Source organism: Podarcis cretensis (genome assembly GCF_951804945.1).
Source record: "Podarcis cretensis genome assembly, chromosome: 1".
NCBI classification, from domain to species: Eukaryota; Metazoa; Chordata; class Lepidosauria; order Squamata; family Lacertidae; genus Podarcis; species Podarcis cretensis.
Genome location: NC_137170.1, coordinates 94804352 through 94813630, shown reverse-complemented (window position 1 = coordinate 94813630; position 9279 = coordinate 94804352). Strand labels below are relative to the sequence as shown.

Genomic DNA, 9279 nt, shown 5'->3' with positions numbered 1-9279 from the left:
TCGTCTCCCCCTCCCACTGGCTGCAGGTCACCAACGCTTGTTGTCAAAACTGCGAGCAGTCATTGCAGAAGGGCTGCTGGCTGCTGCCGCCTCTGATTACCTCCTCCGCCCCCCACCCCGCTTTCAGCCACATGCACACGCACAAAAACCGATGTCCCGCCTGCTCCCAACTCCTGCAAACATTTCCTAATAAGGCTCCCCAGGCATTAAACAGCCCACGTTTTCGAAAGGGGCAGCCTTGGGGAGTTAAAAGGGAGCCGTCTGGACTGTGTCGCTAAGAAACTGAGCAAGCGGGGACGGAGCGAGAGCGCGGGGGACTGAGATCCGGCGGGAGTTTCTAACTTGACTGGCGGCGGCAGCAACCAAAGCGATCGCGGTGAGTCTCCCTCCCTCTTCTCCATTGCCTCCGATGATGCGGGTCTCTTTCCCCCGATTCTGGTCACCTTAGGCTAAATGCAGGCGAAGAGAGATTTAACAATAATAAAGGCTAGAGCGCGGTAGTGAATATGATGCGCCTCTTTCCACGTTGAAACGTGGGCTTTGGTTTTTTAGCCATCCTCCCACAGTGCGTTTGCTTAGTAACTGAGGCTGCAGTCCTTCCTAACCAATCCTTTGTAATCCTAAAGCTGCAGATCTGCCGTGGGAGCAAATCCCGTTTACCACAGGGGGAGTTTCTTCCAGCCGCACCCCCTGTAAATCTGTATGAAACAGTGCTGCAATCCTGCCTTAACCCTGCTTGGCTTACTGGGATTTACTTCCGAGGAGACGTGCTTTTGACTCGCGCTTGCGCGTTTCGTTTAACTGATCTCCCCCACCTTTGTGGACCTTTCAAAGGGGGGGGGGTGGCGGGCAGAGAGTGCCCTGCGCTTGCAGCAACTGCAGCAGCTCCCCATTCACAAAGATGTTTTCTCTCGCACCTAATTGAAAAATGCCAGCAGCCGTCTAGTGGTGGAGAATGAATGCAAAGGGGGCGGGGAGAGAGAGGCGGCTTGGGCTGGTGCAGCTATAGCTCTGGCTGGGCGTGCAAAGCACAAAGCCTCTTGGCGTTTGCTTTGGTTTGCCACTGGCTTGGTGTTGGAAGTGACTGTGTGTGCGCGTGAAACGTGCAGGTTGCCTTGGAGCAGTGACTTCATCTTCATTAATAATGGCGCGAGGGGGGCTGCTAGAGCGTCTCTGTGGAGGGAGCGTTTGAAGGGAATCGCTGAGGTGACGAGGAGGGAATCTTGGTTGGCGCGCAGCTTGGGAAGAAACTGCTCTGGTTTGTTACTTGAAGCCTCTGGCTTTTATTTATTTATTTCTATAATCTGTGCAGCGAAGGTCACCATTACTCCTCGCCCTCTGCCTGAAATGTACAACTTCTGCTGCTGTTCCCCTTTTCAACTTTCTGAAAGTATCATCCTGTAGGAGCCTCGATGTGTGGGAACAATCTGAACTGACTCATTCAATTGTTACTTCTGTCTCAAGTGAAATACTAAGCCAGAAGTCTGTTTGAAAACAACTCCTCACATGAGCTGAAGGGCCACATTCTCCCACCCAACACATGCCCAGAACCAGGCACCATCCTTCCTCCCCCCCTGTACAAATCCTATCAATTGTTCTGAATCATTTTGATGAACACCAGTTCCCCCAACTTCTTTTTCCTGGTGTCTGTGATCAACAGCAGCTGTTTTGCTTCCTGAATATCCCGCTATAATAGGTTTTAAAGAGGATTCATTATCTGGGACTAATGTCTGATATATTTCAGTCACAGATTTACATAGCAAAGAATATTGACTTTTGTGCACGCTTGACTTGAACACATAAGGAATTATTATGGGCAATTTTGGGCATACTTACCGGGGGGATAAGTCCCATTGAGCCCTGAATTGATGGTTTTATGGGATTTTCCTAGGAACAGACATGCATAGAGTTGTACTTGGAAGTGCACTAGGCTGCTGTTTGTGCCTTTGTAATATTGTATTGTATGGAGTGTTGTTAGGTGTTGTGTAGGCTGCATTGGAACCAGCAGAAGTCCTGATAAAGCCCTGACGCACACGAAGCTTTCTTTGGTGACAATATTCACTTGTACAGAATACCAACACCTCTTTTTTTTTTTGCTGCCCATGACCTCCGTTTTGTGCTGACACCCATGGCGCAAAATATATGAGTATTAATGAGTATTGAGTAAAATATATGAGTATTAATATTTATATTAAAATATTTATATTATATTAAAAAACAAGGTGAAAGTACTCATATATTTTGTTTTTTTACAAAAAAACAACACTGCACAAACCTGTTTTACATAGCAAGGAATAAAAGGAACTAAGAACCAATGTCCTCTCAATCCAGTAACCTTGATTGAGTGATACGGAAGAGTTGGGGAGCAAAAATAGCACCTTCAGCTGAGGTCTGTTGATATACAACATGTTTCCAGGGGGCAGGAGCTATGTGTACTTGTGCATGTAATGATAGTGGAATGCTACAGACCTTTCAAATAGTATACTTTTTAGACATGCACGTGGTGCCTACTAAGCAAGGACTCCTGAAGCAAAACATAATGTGCGAGCCAGAAGTACATAGTAATCACTCTTGGCTAGTGTAACAGTATTTCGCCAGGTGTATGCATCCATGATGAATCCATATTCTACAGGTGCAAAATAGAATTGGCCCTTCGGTCTTTTAAAAAAGTGATTTTCACTATCTGTATGACACTAAACGCTGCCACTGCCTGTTCTGGCTTGCAAAATGGAATGATTCCCCTTTCCTCTTCTAGTGTGCTGTTCCAGGGGTTCTCCCAACCCCCCGAGCCAGTTTTGGGGGTGGGGAGGAGGGGAGGAGAGAGGGAAAAGCCCCACTACACAAGTGGAAGTCATTGTGCAGGGCTTCCACTGATGGGCCTCATTAGTTGAATCCCACCCAATATCTCTTACCTCCTCACCAAAGTTGGCCCTACCATTAGGCAGAGTGAAGCAATTGCCCTAGGTAGCAGATGCTGTGGGGCAGCAGTAACACCCTTTCTAGCTGCTGCTCCTGAGCTCCCAGACCATTCCCAATTGTTTAAGATCAGACCCGTGTGTGCCACACAGGCTTCCATGTACCCCTTAAAATAGTCTCCTGCTCTCAGGTGCACTGGAGGTCAATGCCCTGTTGCCAGTGTTAAAGTCCAGTTAGCTTCTGCACATGGAAGGAAAGGCACTCGACTTTGCCCACTGGCTCAGGCAGCAAAACGGCTTGGGTCAGTGCTGGTTCTCATCTTTCTTTCTCATTGTACTCGGCATACGGCTGTTGAGAAACCTGTGAACACCCAGATGTGTAGCAGTTCACTTAAACTGACTGAAACAAGCGCTGATCCTCAGTTCTTCACTCGCTAGGATGATGCACAAGAAGCTATGCTGTAGAGTACCTGATATTGACTCTTTGGGTAGACTCGCAGCCTTTCTCAACCTTGGGTCCCCAAATGTTGTTGAACTACAACTCCCATCATTCCTAGCTAGCAAGGCCAGAGCTCAGGGATGATGGGAGTTGTAGTTCAACAACATCTGGGGACCCAAGGATGAGAAACACTGGAGAGCCTTTAATAATTTTACTCAGGTTCTCTTTATTTCTTCTGCCACAGGACAACTCTTCTTTGGTTGATCTTCCTGATTGATGGTTTCATTGTACAGTGGTACCTCGGGTTACATACGCTTCAGGTTACATACGCTTCAGGTTACAGACTCTGCTAACCCAGAAATAGTGCTTCGGGTTAAGAACTTTGCTTCAGGATGAGAACAGAAATCATGCTCCGGCGGCGCAGCAGCAGCAGGAGGCCCCATTAGCTAAAGTGGTGCTTCAGGTTAAGAACAGTTTCAGGTTAAGTAGGGACCTCCGGACCGAATTAAGTACTTAACCCGAGGTACCACTGTACAGTCATACCTTGGGTTGAATACGCTTCAGGTTGAGTGCTTTCGTGTTGTGCTCCGCGGTGACCTGGAAGTAGCGGAGCATGTTATTTCCGGGTTTCGCCGCTCACGCGTGCACGGACGATCAAAATGATGTCACGCGCATGCGCGGAAGTGGCGAATCACGACCTGCGCACACGCAGATGTGCAGTCGCGGATCCCGTTTGCATCCTGAGGTACCACTGTATAGTTCCAGAGATACTAAACATAAATATTTTAAACAAGGTTGCTTCTGTGCAATTTACAGCAGTTCGATCTACCAAAATCAGTAGATAAAACAACAGAGTCTTAACAGATTTAGGTTGCTCTTTGATGACCCGCTTTTTGAACATACATTCAGGTCAATTTGCAGGGTTGCTATACAACAGTCACTGTTTATTGAGCCTTCATTCTGATTTTTGTATGTGGCTTTTCCCATCACTTTCCTTACTGCAAAAAGTTCATTGAGGTGGGTGGGGGGTGGGGAGAGAGAGGAAGACAAGAGTGCCAAATCTGCTTTAATTGTGGGATCTGGATTTATTGGTATGTGACTGAACAACCATAAAATAGTAAGAGTCGGAATGCAACATTAATGCAGCACAAGCATTTGGAGACAGGAATCCAGTTCTGCATATAAGGCACCTCATTGCATAAGCATTAGTACATGCTAATGTCACCAGATCAAGCTGCTGTTAAAGGGCCAGGAACAAGTTGGTGGCTATCACTGGCTGGGAGGCACAATGGCTATATTCTGCACTGAATAACTGAGAAGGGTTTCTATGTATTATCACCAAATCAGTGCTTTTTCTATGTGCTTCTGGAGTTGATCTTGCCACCCCTGGATGGTTGCTTCTCTCTGTTGAATTGCTGCCAGTTCCTGGACATTGGGGGTATCATGGCAGTGTTTGGGGAGTGAAGGTGAGAAATTTAGGGTTCTATAATCCACAATATTTATTTATTTAAGAAAAGCATACACTGTCTAGGGCAGTGTGCATGGAAATAAAAACACCCAACAGAAAGTGAAAATCATGATTAAAAAACTATAGCAGCAGCTACATGCAGTTTCTACCTACCCAATACTGAAAATAGAAGAATGTGGGTTGCCAGGCAAGTCTCCTTGGGAAGGGAATTTCACAAATGGCACCATTGCTAAAAAGGCATTTTCTAGGGTTTGCTGCTTGCCCTCTCCTCAGGTGATAGGGCATCTAAAGGAAAGCCATTATACAAGAAGAAGAAAACTCTAGAACGTCAGTTTCAACATGAGAACTGGGTAGGGTGTTTTATATGGAGTAGAGTTCCTTTAAAAAATTGTGAATAAAAATAATAAGCAACTTTTTTTTTGTTTTTTAACCACTATTGTACAATACGCTGTAGCTAACAAGCCATGGTCACTGCCCAGTGTTGATTTGCTGACATTCCAGTCCTATTATTCTATAACTGCTTTGCAAGCCCCTTTCATTTCTAGCCAGATCCAACTTTTTCAGTTTGGTTGGTGTGATGGGTAAAGGGATGTTGATGAGAAAGCTGCTGTGAAAACAGATGCTATTCTGATGTACTTTCTGATTCAAACATGTACTTACCTTGGTTGGATTTTAAAAAATAATTAAATCAAGTACAACTGCTGGCGCTAGATTACTAGGAAGTGAAACTGATGTACATTCCATTGTGAAATGTTTACTGTGAAACAAGCATCCTGCAAATCGTGGGGAAAAGAAACAAATAGTCCTAGATAATAAAAAAATTAGACTATTTTAAAGTTATTAAAAGTTAATTTGCATCTTTCGGTTCAATAGTTCTCCCTTATATAACAAGTAGGAGTGGGGGGAAAGTGATTCAGAGCAAGTATACATTGAGTTTTCAAAACTTAAAACATTGTGAATAATTATTTTGAAGTGATTTATGCCATATCAAAATTTACATGTAAAAGTCCATAAAAGTTTTTCCTGTCTATTGTTATAGCAGAGCTAAAGAAAACTTGGAAGTTTTGATTTTGATGAATTCCAGTGGATGCAAATCCCTTCCAAAAAAACTTTAGTAAGGAAAATATTCTTGTCTGCTGGTGAATTCATGCACATTTTGGCTGCTTAGTAAAAAATAAAAAATCCATTCTATCATGCACTGTATAGGAATTAATATCTGATTTTTTCCCCCAATCCAGATGTTCAGCCTTGTGAACTGATTTAGCTGGCAGAAGCACACAGGCCCTTTGCAATACGTTTTAATTATTGTTTCATCTTTTTGAAATGTTATTGTCACCCATCAGCTATCTTAAAGTCTTAATTTAGAATTACTTTCGCATTTTATTTATTCAAAACTAATTGTCATTAGCAAAAGAATTCAGTCATGCAAAAGAATTCAGTCAGAACATGTCATGCAAATCCAATTTTGCCAGCTTTATCTTGCTTTGTCAAACACATATTGATTTCAGTGTAAGCCCCATGGTTTCAGATGAATCTACTTAGTTCCAACTAGATATGTTTAGTATTATATCTTGCACAAAGCTGTGCAGCCATTCTATTCTCCCCCCACTTGACAAATGTTTGTCACCTGAGGAGGAATCTTTTTTGATTTATGATTTAGGAAAATTCCATGAATCCCAAAGGGATGTGAACACTGCTATCTGCCTGATAAATGTTACCAATTTGCTGTTCTAGTTCCTTTACTAGTAAGAAATTACAACTCCTGTTATCATTGGGGTTTTTTTAAAATAAAAAAGCAAAACAAAAAACTGTAGGGCTCAATGCAGAGCTAATTGTGGCTGTGAGGCATGATGTGAAAACAGGTGTCCTTGAGGTCATAGATTCTTGTTTCTTGTGCTCATTGGGCCAGATGTTGCACTGATTCGTCACCCATAAAGCCACATATTTTAACTGTAGATGAATAGTAAATTGTTAACCAATAGTGCGGTAGGAGAGCTGAAATAAATTCACTTCTGGCAACTAATGTGCCCCTTTGGTTTCAGATAGTACAAGGGTAGACGAGTCTAAAAAGCCCGGAACACAAATTTTCACAGCTCATTCGAAGGGTTTACTTTGCTCAGAATCAAGTATACACTTCCAGAGTTAATGCTAAATACATTACTTCTGGTAAATGATCCACCATAGCTGCTAGAGGGTTGTGAAAATTTCTGTCCCGGGCTTTTTAGATTTTTCTACCCATGTACTATCAGAAACCAAAGGAGCATATTGGTTGACAGATGTGAAATATATCGGCATTATTTTCAGCTCTCCTACCCCACAACAAGGGCCAAACTACAAATTATGTTATTCACACTTTTTAAAAGCTTGAAGTGGCCATTTTAATTTCGTCAAAGAAGCAAACATGGGACCCTGATCCAGATCAGATCCCCTCTTTGGTTCCATCTGAAAATTGCCCCTTCCTGTATGCAATTTGATCCCAGCGTTGCTGTTTACGAGTAGGGAGGGACCAATTTTAATTGGAAAACATGGTGAGAGGGGCTCATATCTGGATCAGGATCCCATGATTACTTTTTCTTCAGAATAAATGTATTCATTTTCCTCCTCTCTGGACAAGGAGTTGCTAGCATTGAAAGCTGAGAGCTGTGGGACAGTCTTGCCTCCCCATGGAGTGAAGATTGGGTATGAAGAGTTCCAAATTGTGCAAGAAACCTATGTGCCAACAGGAGGCTGCATCCTGAGCAAGGGTTGGGCCAGTGAATGTGGTCCTGTTCTCCCAGTCCATGCAATTATTAATTGTGCGAACTGAATGCCTGAGTAGGGCTTCTCTTGCAGTCCAATCCTATGCAGACTTAGTCAGGCGTAAGCCCATTGATTCCATTGAGTTCTACTAGAAGCTGGAAGCTGCTGTGTTTCTCAAGAGAAATGTGGGAGAAGACAGGCAAAGGGAAATTTGTGTACATTCCCAAACACATCCTGCTTAGAGCAGTAGTGGACAGCTTGGTGAGGCACTGCAGCTCATCTGACTTCTGGTCAGTTTCATTGTGCTGCTCACTGGGAGGTAGGAATATCAGTGAGTTCTCTACAAATGTACCACCGGAAGTGCTAGATGGGTTCCACTGGTGCATTTGCAGCAGGGCAGCTGACTGGAGACCAGGGGCACCACTCCGCCATGCTGTGCGCTACTAGGTAGAACTTCAAAATGTCCCTCAACTCATTTGCTGTTTGCCGGTTCTTGCCAGTTACTGACAGTCATAGATACAGTCATTAATTCTTGATCACAGCTCCATGATATCCATACTTAGTAGAGAGGGAGGAATCAAACTCTTTTCACAGCCTTCAAATCATGCCAGCGCTATGTACTTTACCAAAGTTTCTGGATGTTCTGCCATTTCCACAGGAGATTATTCACTCTGAGGTCACGCAGATCAGAACATCCTTCGAGAAATGGGATTTGTTTACCAGTAAGGTTCAAGGTCTCCTACAAGCTCTTATCTTGTGTTTTTATCTGTGATTTCAAAACTATGGTGTGTTGGATCTCCTATAGGAATGTGTGAAGACATGAACAAACAAAGTGATTGCCCATCATCGTCAGTAAGGGGCGGGGGATAGAGATACATTTGTTTTGGAGGAGGTGCGGGAACGGCTTAACTCCGAGGTCTTGGCTTTGTAATGTCATGCACATGAATGCTTAGGAAGAAGTTTCTGTCTGTCCCCCACAGCTGTGGAAGCCTATCAGACTTTGAGAAGCTACTTTTTTTGGTACTGTCCATATTTATATAGCACACAAATGTATATGCCACTGTGTAATACGGGATAATAGAGATTTGTACTGAAACCTTACCATGGAGAAAATAATATAACAAAGGATGTGCCATTTCATTCTTTCTTTCCACTACAAGAATTCATGTTGCCATGCACATTAATGGCTTCTATTTGAAGTGGTGAATTAAACCTACATGTTATAAGCCAAGTTGGGAGTCATATGTCTCATTTTAAATGAAAGCAGACTCTCGGGACTGATCCTGATTACTCATTATTTTACCTAGGCCTTTCTTCCTCTCTTTTCCTCTCCTTGAAGATGCCTACAGCCTTAAAATACTGATGACAACTTGATTAATGCGCAGGAGTGCTTGTGCCATTGCCTGTACAGTGTTCCAGTGATATAATATCCAGGTCTTTTTGGCAGGCAGATTGGCTGTGTGGGATGTAGCTTTGGTGGGAGGGTGAAGGGTTAATAAAGTGGCTTTCTTTTAAGCTAGTCACAGCAAATCAATACCACTCGTTGCAGTTGCCATGCTAAAAACCAGTAGCTTTGCGGTAACTTTAACTTCTGTGGAAGGCCAGTATGTATTGGAAGACTGTGCAGTGGCATGATTTTATATCACAAATGAAAGCTCTCTTAATCCTTAGAAAACCAAGATGTAATACCTCATCATCTTTCAGCAGGCCTACTGGAT

General features: G+C 43.4%; 2 protein-coding genes across 2 annotated transcripts in view; one reads left to right on the top strand and one right to left on the bottom strand.

Annotated features, from left to right (window-relative positions):
- LOC307226175 (uncharacterized protein) overlaps positions 1–9279 on the bottom strand; it is a 244021-nt gene that overhangs the window by 165672 nt on the left and 69070 nt on the right. The gene's annotated exons all lie outside the window — the stretch shown is intronic.
- Positions 61–9279, top strand: part of MYLK (myosin light chain kinase) — a 175638-nt gene continuing 166419 nt past the window's right edge. The window contains exon 1 of the mRNA XM_079992853.1: positions 61–376. The gene's annotated coding sequence lies outside the window, so the exon portion shown is untranslated. The remainder of the gene's footprint in view (positions 377–9279) is intronic.